Genomic DNA, 13,566 nt, shown 5'->3' with positions numbered 1-13,566 from the left:
TAGGTCATGGAAGGACTGCTAGCTGGAAATAACAATCTTTATTGACATACAGTGGATTTGAACTGGTGGCTTTTAGGTGAAAATCTTCATGCTGCTCAGCAGTGTCTTTTGTACAATAGATGTGAGAAAATGAGCATGGAAGCTATTTATTGCACACACTCCTTTTCAAAGATTTAAAAAAGAGTAGAAATTTTAATACATTTTTTTAATATCAAAAAGATGTACAGTTCTTTTCCCTACACCTTTTCTGACTGTTTTCTGTTGTTCTGGGTGAGCTTATGTGTATTATGTTAACACATTAATCAAAAGTGTTTTGGACTATATACAAAAAAACCTCTCAAAACTCTTCTGCGTGCAAGTGCTGGTAATATCAGGGGCCTGAACCTAGTTCATTCAATGAAAGGAGACATCTGCTGAATTCAGTGGATGTAAAGTCCTGCCCTGCCCTGTGATTATGCACTTGGGTCTGCATCTGCATGGATCCCGCTGCAGGCTGGAGGTCTACATTTAGACATTCACACAAGAAAATTTAGTGTTTTGAAAGATGCAGAATGCAGCTGTTTCCCGTCATTATGTTTCACATTTACTTAAGTCAGCAGTTACTCTTTTCCAAGCAGTGCTTTTCAGAAATAAACAAGGCAAATACTTCCAAAAGAACCTCTTGATGACTTCTATTTAATTTAAATATACATATTGCAGCAGCAAATACAGCAGTAACATGGAATATAAAACCTACCAACTCTAAAAATGCTATGTAGGTGTAGGAGGGAGAGAAAAAGAAGATGCATTTCTTCTGATTACTCATGCTGTATTTAGGGTGATTATCGTAAGTTGGAGGAGCATGCACTATATATTTATATATGTAATAAATAGAGTTTTCACTTTACAAGCACACTGGAACTCCATGCTAATTGGAATTGGAGTGAATGAATCAATAATTACCTCACACACCAAAACTAGAGGCAGATTAAGTGCATTATGAATACTGAGTAGATGTCAAGACCATGGTCTTTATTTTCAAATCAGTAGGCACTTCAGGGAGAAGAATTTTTAGAACAGGAGACTGTGAATGGTTTCTTGGCCAGAGAGACCTCCCGAAGCACAGATCTTAGCACCTGCTGGCACCAGGTGGCTAACCAGCACCATGGCAGCTGTTTCTGAGGAGTCTTTCCTTTAGAGCTGTTCTGCACTGGGGTTTAGATGGCTGAAAGAGTGAGCAAGAGACAGTGTGCAGGGTTTTTTTCTGGACCTCAGTAAGGACGCCTAACAACAAATGGTGTAATGGAATAGACATTTTAATAAAATATAGTAAAAAGAGGAATATAGATAGTAAATTTTAAATCACTTCAGAGGCTGGGAATCCTGCTTTCATGCAGCATCAGGTGGACCTTGGATGGATTTTCCTCCCCCTTCCCATGCTGTAGTACCTTTTATTTTGTGTAACAAACAGAATCATGTGTCTTCTCCTGATGGTTTTGGATGTTATTTCTGTCGTAACACCCCCCAGTGCGCAGCACAGGCTGGCACACAGCACTCCAGCAGGTTCCTGTACAGTGGCTACTGCTGCCAATGTACGGGATTCTCAAGCCCCAAGAACAGGGACCAACAGAGCAGACATGGCCTGGTCAAGATCACTGACTCCTCAAATACAGTGTCTTCTTCAAACCTTTCAATACAGAAATGAGTTACATATTAATCCAATCTGAATCCTGTAATAAACCTAGGTTTGATTCCTTATTATCTATAATCAGTATTAAGAAAAAAAAAAAGGGAGTTTTATTTCCCTTTCCTCCCCTTTTTTCAAGAAGATGTGTATTAGCTGGCCAATATTCAAACATCACTTCCTTCAGGCTCAAGACCAATGCATCCCTATGAGGAAGAAATCAAATAAATGGAGTAAGAGGCCAGCATGGATGAGTAGGTGGAAGAAGGATGTTTATGTAATGTGAAAAAAGGGACAGACCACCTGGGAGGAACACAGGAGGCTGTTAGAGTATGCAGGGATGTATTGAGGAAGGCCAAGCGCCACTTGGAAGCAAAGGTGGCCAGAGATGTCAAGGACAAGAAGAAGGGCTTCTTCAAGTACATTAGCAGCAAAAGGAAGGTTAGGGAAAATGTAGGTCTGCTGCTGAATGCAAAGGGTGTCCTGGTGATTGATGATACAAGTAAGGCAGAGTTACTGAATGCCTTCCTCGCTTCCATCTTTACTGCTAAGGCTGGCCCTCAGGTATCCCAGACCCTAGAAATAGGAGAGAAAGTCTTGGAAAAGGTTGAGGAGGGTCAGGTTAGAGATCGTTTAGGAAAACTGGATATCCACAAATCCATGGGCCCCGATGGGATGCACCCATGGGATGCTGAGAGAGTTGGCAGATGTTGTTGTTAAGCTGCTCTCCATCATCCTTGAAAGGTCCTGGGGAACAGGAGAGGTGCCTGAGGACTGGAGGAAAGCCAATGTCACTCCAGTCTTCAAAAAGGGCAAGAAGGACAACCCAGGAAACTGCAGGCCAGTCAGCCTCACCTCCATCCCTGGAAAGGTGACGGAACAGCTCATTCTGGATGTCATCTCCAAGCGTGTGGAGGAAAATAAGGTTATCAGGAGTAGTCAGCATGGGTTTACCAAAGGGAAATCACGTTTGACTAACCTGATAGCCTTCTTTGATGGTATGACTTGCTGGATAGACAAGGGAAGAGCAGTGGATGTTGTCTACCTTGACTTCAGCAAGGCTTTTGACACCGTCTCTCACAACATCCTCATAGGCAAGCTCAGGAAGTGCAGGCTGGATGAGTGCACGGTGAGACAGATTATGAACTGTCTGGATGGCAGAGCTCAGAGGGTTGTAATCAATGGTGCAGAGTCTGGTTGGAGGACCGTAGTCAGTGGGGTTCCCCAGGGGCCAGTGTTAGGTCCGGTCCTATTCAACCTGTTCATCAATGACCTGGATGAAGAGACTGAGCGCTGGCTCAGCAAGTTTGCAGATGATACCAAACCGCGAGGAAGGGCTGACGCACCAAAAGGCTGCGCTGCCATTCAGCAAGACCTGGACAGGCTGGAGGACTGGGCAGAGAAGATGAAATTCAACAAGGGCAAGTGTAGGGTCCTGTACCTGGGGAGGAATAACGCCAGGCACCAGTACAGATTAGGGGTGGACCTGCTGGAAAGCGGGATGGCAGAGAAGGACTTGGGATTTCTGGTCAACAACAGGTTGACCATGAGTCAACAATGTGCCCTTGTGGTCAAGAAGGCCAATGGTATCCTGGGGTGCATTAAGAAGAGTGTGACCAGCAGATCAAGGAAGGTTCTCCTCCCCTTCTACTCTGCCCTGGTGAGGCTGCATCTGGAGTCCTGTGTCCAGTTCTGGGCTCCCCAGTTTAAGAAGGACAAGGAATTACTGGAGAGAGTCCAGTGGCAGGCTATGAAGATGATTAGGGTCCTAGAGCACCTTTCTTATGAGGAGAGACTGAGAGAGCTGGGTCTGTTCAGCCTGGGGAAGAGAAGGCTGAGAGGGCATCTCATCAATGTTTATAAATATCTCAAGGGTAGGTGTCAAGAGGATGGGACCAAACTCCTTTCAGTGGTGTCCAATGATAGGTTGAGGGGCAATGGGCACAGACTGAAGCACAGGAGGTTCCACTTGAATATGAGGAGAAACTTCTTTACTTTGAGGGTGCCAGAGCACTGGAACAGGCTGTCCAGTGAGGTTGTGGCGTCTCCTTCTCTAGAAACACTCAAACCCCACCTGGATGCATTCCTGTGCAATCTGCTCTAGGTGAATTTGCTTTAGCAGGTGGGTTGGACTAGATGAGCTCCAGAGGTTCCTTCCAAACATAACCATCCTCTTATTTTGTGATAATCTCAGAAATGTTAGGCAGGTGTGTAATATTGCATGAGTTAGATTCAGTGGTGAAAGGCTAATAATACTGCTTAGACCTTCCAACAAAGAGTTGCCATGACAGTGAAGATACAGTACTGAGTTACTGGGTGGAGCCTGCTAGAGGTCCCTTTTAATGAAAATGCCACCTCTTGATTTCATAGAATCATAGAATCAAATAATGGTTTGGGTTGGAAGGGATCTCCAAAGGTCACCTAGTCTGACTCCCCTGCAATGAGCCAGGACATCTTCAACTAGATCAGCTTGCTCAGAGTCTCATCCAGCCTGTCCTTGAATGTTTCCAGGGATGGGGCACCTATCACCTCTCTGGGCAACATGTGCCAGTAATTTACCACCCTTAATTTCTATGAGCTGTCTGTGTGCCTTGCAGATGGATGTATTATGTCCTTTCTGTTTTGGGATGCCACAATGCAGCACAAGGAGTGGTAGCATATGGCACTAGTAAGAGCCGGGTGTAACTGGGCAAAGGAGTTTTTCTTGCCCTCCAAGGCTGCACATGCTGCTGCTTTTCAGAGCTCAGGTGGTGGTCTCTCAGGCCACTGGTACGAGATGTCCTCCCTGCTGTGGCCTGCCACCCAGGCCTGCTGTGGGCAGGGAAGGGCTCAGATAGCACAGAGCTCAACCAGTGGAGCAGCATCTTTCTTCGTGGTTCATGTAAGATCAGTTTGGCAGCAGAAGTGAGTGTGGGGAGTTTTCCTCCTTGCAATTTTCCCCCTTGTTCTGCAGCCTCTGACCCTTTCCAAAGCAGGCCGGGTAGGGGTAAGCAGTGCTGACAATGGGAGTCAGGTGGATTTGGAGGAGGGTCTCCCTCTCCCACCCTTGCCTGGCTAGGCTAGTCGCAGCCTTCTGTGGCTCCAGCTCTGCTTCTTCAGATTGCTCTGAGGGGAATATTAGCATACCCTAATAACTCTGTCAGACTTATGGAGGGATTTGTTTTATTAATTCCGAGACTGGGTGCAGCAAATAAATTATAGCTTGGGCCACTACATAGGCTTAATGAGCCCTTTCTGTTCTTACCACATTTTTTCCAAATCTCCTTGTATTAAATGCTTTTTCTGTGGTGTTTTTTTTTTGTTTGTTTGTTTTTCTGTTTTTTTTTTGGTGTTTTTTTTTTACTGTTTATTGAATATCCTCAGTGTTGTATATGTCACAAGGAATATGCCCAAAGTTTACTCCAATACATCATTTTTGGATGGTAAGAGAAGAGTGGAGGCAGCACAATTTGCAATGTATTTGGGGATAGTAAATGCCTTTGGTAGCTGTCATGGTGATGGTCCTAGAACAAGACAAAGCTGATAATACTCAGCATCTTTGCAGGTTCTTGCTCAACAGAAGGAGAGGTACCCTCTTTCTGTGGCATATGGTTGGCAATCTCCTGGTTTCCAGTCTCTGTGTCAGTCTTGCAGGTGATGCAGACAAATGTGAAACACCAGGGGCCTGATTTCAGTACTTTGAGCAGATAGCAGAGTGCCTGCAGTGAAACTAGATTTCACTTCTTGAGTCACATGGCTCGTTCGCTTTATTTTAGGCCACAAGACTGCTCAAAATTAGGTTAATTTTTGTGGTGGTCAGCATAGGAAAGTCCACTGTTGTGCATTGTCATCAACAAGCTCCCTGTCATCTTTATGTCTAGATAACCTTCTAGCATTATTGCCTTTGCTGGATCTGGGAGCTGAGAAGAAGTAGCTACGCTGGTGAATCCAGGGAAGGCCTTTCTGGCAGGGAGGGTATTTCATTTAGGGAGATCCATCAGTTGCCATCCTTTCCTGATGCCCAAATCAATTAAAATAGGAGGGCCATTGTAGATAAACTGGCTTCTATATCCCTGAGATCTTTTGTGTGAGTCACCTCCAGCTTACAAGAACATCTCTTGCTGTGATATGGTGCAGCCACTGAAGTGTCACGTTGGTTGATTTAGTCCTTGTTAAAGTCAAGAGAAAATTTGGCTTGGAAGCTAGTTTCAGCTGTAGTTAGAACATGAGGAAGCAGCTGTCTATGAGAATGTAACTCTTGCAAGTAGTTTTTGAAACACTTTACAAAGCACGAGGCTTTCTCACCTTGAAAGGAAATTTGGATGAGGGTAGGAGTTTCCAGCCACAAGTGTGGAAGCAGGTATAGACATGCCTAGGTAATGTTACAGAGCTGAGGAAGAACAGGCAGCAGTATAAGCAATGTATGCTTTCAGGAGGTCATAGGTCCTTGTTTCATCCAAGCTGGGAGGGAAAGAGAAATCAGCCTCTTTTTACCACTGAAGATGACCAATGAAAATGCAAAACCAACTTTCGATGTAGCCCTGCTACTGCTCCTAATATATCAATGGTTTATAAATAGCGGTCCCAACTATTGTAGCTAAAGGCAGGAAAGTTATTTAATCCCCCTTTTTAGTGTGAGTGGCCACTTAGGTGAAAAAAGCTTTGGCACTTCTGGTACATAGCGTGATGAACCATATGGTGGCTTTTGCTATTTGCGTGGAACACTGAATTACAAATCATAGTGTTTGTGGAGGGGACTGTGTACTGCACGTGCATAACGTGGGCACACACTATCAGAGTGTCCATGTTTTGCTATGAAAAGCTTCATTTGTCCTCCGGTATGTATTTCTCTTTCACAGTAGTTATAGGCTGTTCTGGGCCCAAGTGTTACAAGTGAATTCCAGGCAGATGAGTGCTCCTTATAGGGCTGTGTGTAATACTGCTAAACAGAAAGAGAAGATGGGGGTCTGGATCTGCACTAAGCCCTGGTGAGGAACAAGGGTCTCCGGAGAGGTACAGCGCTCTTAGCCTGATTTGTTCAAGCACAGTCTGTATTTCTTATTCATAAACTTTTCAGCCTATGTTTCTGAAAAGAATAAAAGCTTCTCATTGGATTTTTAGCCAGATTGAGTGCATGCCCTTAGAGGAGGGACAGGCTTCCAATGGATTTAGACGTGTGCTAAAATATACCAGCTGCACAAATGTCCTGGTACAACTAAACCAAGAATAAAATTCAAAACTGGTCCTGCTCAAGACGACCTAGTTCTCTTTTCCCTGTAGGCACAGAATGACTGCCATATGCAGAGGGTCTTGATGGACTGGCACTCTTCAGTTTAGAAAAGAGATGGCTAAAGCAGGAGGTGAGGTAGTTATAATGAAGAGTGCTGTCATCATGCTGAATAAAGAATGTTTATTCATAATCTTTTATAAAGCAACAGGTAGGGGATGCCCAGTGTGACATATTCTGCTGCAGGTTTTAAATGGACAAACGAAAATACTGTTTCACACTGCACAAATTCTACTTCCAGAAGAGACCAGGCAAATTCAAGGAGGAAAGAGTCCATCCAGGCTGTTAAGCATTTTGGTCATGGTGCAACCTCCACCAGTCTCTCATTGCTGGAAGCTGTTAATAAGGGTACTTGGAATCTTCTCTATTCCTTTGACTCTTTCTTGACTAATGTGCTTGGCTGCTGTCAAAGGCTTGGCCTTGGTGTCTGCCCTGCTCCATTACTGAAGCTTTCAGCTTCTGGTGCCTGGCAGCTGTTACTGACGGGATTGTCTGGGGAGAGTGCGTTTTGAATTAGAATAATAAAATTACAGAAAATGGGATTGGAAAAGGTCTCAAGGGCTAACTAGTCTTTCCAAGACAAGATCAGGTGTATCTGAAAAATTAATGAGAAATACTTTAACCTTTTCTCAATAGTCTCCAATGCCGGTGGCTAACTCCCAGTAGCCAAACTATTCTAGAGCCTCACTGCCCTGGTGCTGCTAAATTTTTCTAACATTAAATCTAAACTTCCCTTTCCGCGTGGTAAGTTTCTTGTCATTCTATCTATAGTGAATACAGAGGACACTTTGTTTCTTTTTACTTGCACCTGCCCTTCAGAAGTTACACAGTTAGGCATCTTCCTGTGCTTCACAAGACCATGGACACAACCGGCTGCATAGAGATGTGCTGAGGTGCTGTGCAAAACAGCAGGGAGCAAATCCTCCATTTCCTCCAGTTCCCATGCACCTAGAATAGAATAATAGGAAGGAGCCTCATCCTGGAGACCTCAGACAATGTATCTAGGCTGTTTAAGTGAAGATCAACAGATTGGTTGGAGGGCATTGAGTAACTAAGTTCTGGTCGGATTTTTGCTAGTAGTAGGCTACAAAACTATTGGCTTTTCGCACAGCAATGTAGCCAGGGCTCTGAGGAACTTTCATGAGCATATTTGTTGGGATGTGTAGGAGGGGATGGTACTTTCAGTGAAAGCCGTGAAATCAGCAAGCAGCTTTATCTAAGAATAGTAATTGCACAGGGTTAATTAGAAGGATTATTATTAATTCATTTATCTAAGTTTTTTTTGGTTGTTTTTTACTTCTACTGGAGCTAAGTAACTCTATGCATTGGTTTCTGAAAGCAGCAGGCATACTTAGTCTATCTATACTGTGTTGATATGAGAGTGCTTTCCTAAATGGCCGGGCAATTGTAGGAAGCCCATAGTTGCCTGTAAATCTCTCCCCAGCTAGCTAAATCTCACACTGCCTCAGTATCTTGGTTGTCTGAGAGGAAAAAGCTTGTCCCCTTGAGGTAAAGGGTCCATTTTCTTTAGTATAGGTAAGATCCACTCAAACTTCATACACTTTAGAGCAGGGATGTCAAACTCATTTTCACCGGGGGCCACATCAGCCTCGTGCTTGCCTTCAAAGGGCTGAATGTAATTTTAGAACTATATAAATGTATGAGTAGTTACTACTACTGCGAGGCTGATGTGCCCCCTGGTGAGAATGAGTTTGACACCCCTGCTTTGGAGGGTGACATACCGGCACATCTCACATCTGACCCTGTGGAGAGGGCAGGCTGCTCATGACATGAATGCACAGAGTATGGAGAAGAGCATTGGAAGCATCAAATCACTGTTAATCATCCAGATAAGATTTCAAATCAAATCTCTTCACCCCATTTAAATCAGAAGTGCTTTAAAATCACATGGCGCTTTTAGCAGAATCAGCCAAGTTAGAATACGTTTTCATTCTGCCTTTTAAGTAGTTCTTGTTGTTCTAACTCTGACAGGCTAAACTGCTGTATGGCATTCCTATAAGCTGTTAAACATCTGTCTCTTTCACTTCAGAGCTGGCTGCATTTCAGTACTGGATGAATGATTCCTATATTCACAGCTAATAAGTGCTTTGGGATCCCAAGTATTAGCTCTTTGCACAGTACCACAAATGTCTGCAATTCTATGCAACATATCAAGTGAGTACTATTCCCAAGAGACTGAAGCCTAAGAGATCCCTTAGGACAAAGGACACAGAGAAATGTAATTGATTGTAATGAACTTGTATGTGTATGTGTCACCACTTTTCTCTACTGAATAAAATCAGAAGTGTTCAACACTCCATTAACACAAATTACAGGGTCCTATTCTTCTGGAGTGAGACAATAAGGCCTACACCTGCTAGTATTGTGAAGTTCTTCATGATCCCAGTGTGTAGCTCAGTGACAGACATCATAGGCTCAAGTGGTCTTGGATTTGTTTCAGTATCCTAAACGTTTAGCAAATTAAATAGAATTGGTTAGAATTATTTCTGTGGCAGTTCCATTGGAATCAGTGGAAAGACACCAGGGATTGAGCCTGGTACCAGAGTAAGAGAAAAGATGTTAGGTAAATATGAGGGATGAAATAATGACACTATCAAAGTAACTGTCAAGTCTTCTATGAATGTAACGGAGCCAAGATTTTAACTTAGTTAACCATAAATACAGCAATCTTAAAGATGCCTATCTCCTGTGTGAACATGGACACTACGAGGATGTTGTGCTTGGAACTGATCTCATTACTGAGGCCATCTTTACCCAAGCAAATTATTGTTAGAAGCTATTTATACAGTGTCAGTGCTATTTCTTTTTATGTTGCTGTAAGCCTCTCAGCTGGATTTGAACCACTGTTTCCTGAAGAGAAAGACAAGGATTCTGTACCAACAACAGTGGTGCCCCACAGCTTGGCACAGGAGGTGAAGTAGGATGATATTTTTACCTTTACTTTGACCAGGTTAGGATGGAATGAGACCACTTGCCAAATCAGCATCTGGAATTGACACTTTGTTTGATGAAGTATCAAATTAATGAAGCCTTTGCTCGTTGCAATTTGAGGGACTTCCAGCTCAGCCGAAATGCAGCTCTTCATCCTATTGTTGAAATGTTGTATCAGAGCTCAGTTAAGAGGAAATCACCTGGTTCTGAGTCACCAGCATCTCTTACTACCATACCATGGGAGTCCAGGCTGGCTCATCATGTATCTTTTGAATAATTTCACAGGCTGCCTTAAATGCATCAATCTGAACTGTTTTCATATATATCAGTAAGTCAAAGTGAATGAGAATTGCCAACCAGTCATGCTTCTGCCAGTGAAATTGTACCTATATCCATTTGCTGTATTTGCAGCATGATGAGAGCCAAATCTGCTTTTTTAGGTGTTGGTAACTGAGTGAGCTTCAGAATAAGGTCTTTTTCCTGTCTAAAGGCAGGATCTCCTCTTATTGGGGGGTGGATCTCCTATGACAAAAGATGCCCTTCTCCTTTCCCCGGTTTCTGCCTGCTCCCCAGTCCTCTCCACACACAGAGAGATTGGTAACCAGGGAGCCCTGGACGGGGACGCCTTGAGGGACTTGTAGTACAAGATAGTGCTGTTCTCCTCTAGGAGCTTATTTCCAGTTAGCCTAGGATGCTCCCATCTGACAGTGATTTGTGATGTGTGAATTCAGTCAGGGGCTCTCAGTTTGGCTGGCACCAGACTGGTGTCCACAGCCCATCAAAGGAGGGGACAAGACTGATTGGCCCATGGTGATGGAAAAGAAAGCAGGTCCCTTCAGCTCAAGTTGATGTGTACTGGTAGGGCTGGTGTGCATAGAAAGTGCGTGCTGTCCCTGGCTTCCAGTTGGAGAGAGAAGTGCACCCTCATGACACCTTCCCTTATTGCTAAATTTCTTGTTAAAAATGTTAGAATTAAAAATACCTCAGATATTTCCTCTACAGGCATGGGAATGATCTGAGCTATAATAATGTTTGCTTTGTTCCTTCCGCTCCCCTTCATCTTCCTCCTTCCCTTTCCACCTCGCCCAGATGGCCGGGGCTGCACCAGACGAAGGCAGCAGCCTCGCTGATCCCTCTTTCAACCCAGCTATTAGCATCAAAGAATAAAAGCAAACAGCACCAGCTTGCAGCTCAGCCCTTTACAAAGGCACAATAAATGTACTCTTGTGTATACGATAAAGTAAACTCTGCCTTTTCTTTTGTGAAGAGGCAGACCTTTCTGTGTTTGAAGTACTCTGAGCTGGAGAAAGTGGAGAAACCTCCATCTGCATGGCAGTAACTTCCATGGTCACTGGCTTTGGTGTTAGTCATGGGTTCTGTAGGCTTCCTGTTTAATGGGGGAACGCTGTACCTCTTCAGTCCCTGTGGCAGTTAGTAGGTCCCTGTGCGGCAAGGACAATAGTGCTGATGGAAGAGGAAGAGAGTGGGGACATGTTTTAAACAGTCCCTTTAAAATCGAACCAGAAAAACATGAGGAGAATCTGAGAGAACGTCTCAGATGAGAGGCTGAAAGACAATCAACTCAGCTCCCCACATCTAGTCACTCTGCCTATTTGCCTTCTCTATCTTCTGTCTTTCTTGAGGCATTAGGTTTCTTCTAATTGTGGAGCCACCAGCCATAAGGTACTGCATGAGAAGTTTCTTACTAAGGGTTTCTTTTGTTGATATACACAACTAGAGTTTTAATTGTGTGCCACAGTGGATCAGCACACCACACTGCACAGGTGTTAGAGGGTTTCCTGTGAGGACTTAGTGTGGCAATTTCAACTGTATGTCACAGTGGTATTTATTGTAGGGTCTTTTGTGAAGACTGACTGGCTATATGCTATTTTTGTCTTTGCAAAGAAAGCAGTGCTTTCTCATGTGTGGTTTAAAGCAAAAAAACAAGTGCTTTGGCCATTTGAAAATCAGCATTTGCCAGCAGATACCACATGGGGGGGTGTCTGCAATACAAGAAACTCCCTTTGTATATGGTATGGGAAAGTAACACTAATGACCTGGGCTGTCACATAGGTAAATACTGCAAAAGTGTCTTGGAGATGTAAATAATGACTTTTATGATGCAGCTAGTATATGCAGAAATTGTGTTGGGTGGAGACTTTCCAAAAAAGATACAGCAAAAAGAAAGCTAAGCATAAAATGTCAGGATCAGGGATGCCTGCTCTTAGGGACATTGCAACAAAAAATATGGGTAAATGGAAATCCCCTTGCTGTCTGACCCCTGTTACTTGCCATTGAGACACTATATCTTAGAGATGCTCGTGTAGCTCTTAACACTTCATTGTTCCCCTTTTTAACAGCTTCATGACCTGTTTAATTCACGCACAGTTAAATAGGTATTATTTCAAGCAGTGTATCAGTTACGGGCCAGTGCCTTTTCTCTTATTTGCTTAATGTGTTTATCCTTTGCTCACCCTTGGTTAGCTCTTTCCTTTGCCCTTTCTATTTGCTGATCCTTTTGATTCCCTAAACAACCCACAGGTTTCCTGCTGGAGCACAAACACCCTGGTGAGGCCGCCTGCTGTTCCTGGGCCCCTGAGGCAGCCTGGGCTGCAGCCATGCCCTCTCCTTTGTCAGGCCTGCAGGGAGGCTGAGAGAACAACGTGGGTCTAGAGCTTTGTGCCTGCTTAGATTAGACTTTGGGGCAGCTGCTGGATTATCAGAAACATTTGCAGTACTTTACAGCTCTTACTTCTTCCTCTTCTGAAATGTGTCATCTTCTCTGATTGCCACTGATTTTCTCAAGCAACAACCCAACTCATGTCCTAGCTGTGGACTTGCAAATTCTTTGGCATTCTGCAGTGGTAGTCAAGTGTCTGCTCTTTCCTTCTGCCTCTGCTCTCACCTCCTTTTGCCTGCCATCCTCAGTACATGCATTGCTCCCTGTCACTTGTTTTCTTCCTACCTAAAAATAATTATTTTCAGGCAAACTTTCAGTGCCAGTGTCCTTCCAGTCTTGCATGCCAAGACACTGCTACTTAGATACAATTATGTATCAAAAGAGGAAAGGCAACAAATAACACTCATCAGATTTGACATATATGTCTAGTAGAAACTATGGAAATTAAATGAGTTGATGCAAGTCCCTCCTCTATTTGTTCATTGTTTTATTTGGGTTATTACCTCCTTAGGGAAGGATGGCTTGATGTACGACAGGGACTTTTCCTGAAATGACTCTGGAGCCATTACAAAGTGATAAACAAAAAGCAACATGAACAGGAATCACTCGCTCACCACTGAAATGACAAAAGTTTCAGGAAGACAAGTGGCACTGGTTTCACAGCAACATAGCTGGTTTAGACAGGAAGGAGGAATACCAATGGAAATTGGAGGGGATGTTCAGGGAAGGAGAATACATTCTTAGAACTTGGTGTGTAGCTGAAGTACCCAGCATGTCATGCTCCTAGACTTGTGGGAGAAGTGGTCCAGGACCTGTAGTAGTCCAAATCAGTCATGTATTTCTTTGAAGTCTTACTTGAAAGATGATACCTGCAGCCGCACAGCTCGTGGGCAAGGTGTAGCCCTCCAGGGAAGAATGCCACCAGTGGACTTGGCCCCACTGTTTCCTCAAACAAGTTCATTTTTCACTGGGGAGAGCTGAATTGGAAGGATAATACTGATCTAG

At 43.8% G+C, this 13,566-nt stretch overlaps 1 protein-coding gene across 1 annotated transcript in view; it reads left to right on the top strand.

Moving 5' to 3' along the window:
• NRXN3 (neurexin 3) overlaps positions 1 to 13,566 on the top strand; it is a gene marked incomplete at its 5' end in the record, with an annotated part of 972,314 nt that overhangs the window by 20,945 nt on the left and 937,803 nt on the right. The gene's annotated exons all lie outside the window — the stretch shown is intronic.

Source organism: Streptopelia decaocto, assembly GCF_964273445.1.
Source record: "Streptopelia decaocto genome assembly, chromosome: 7".
Lineage (NCBI taxonomy): Eukaryota > Metazoa > Chordata > Aves > Columbiformes > Columbidae > Streptopelia > Streptopelia decaocto.
This window is presented reverse-complemented; position numbering and strand designations above follow the sequence as displayed.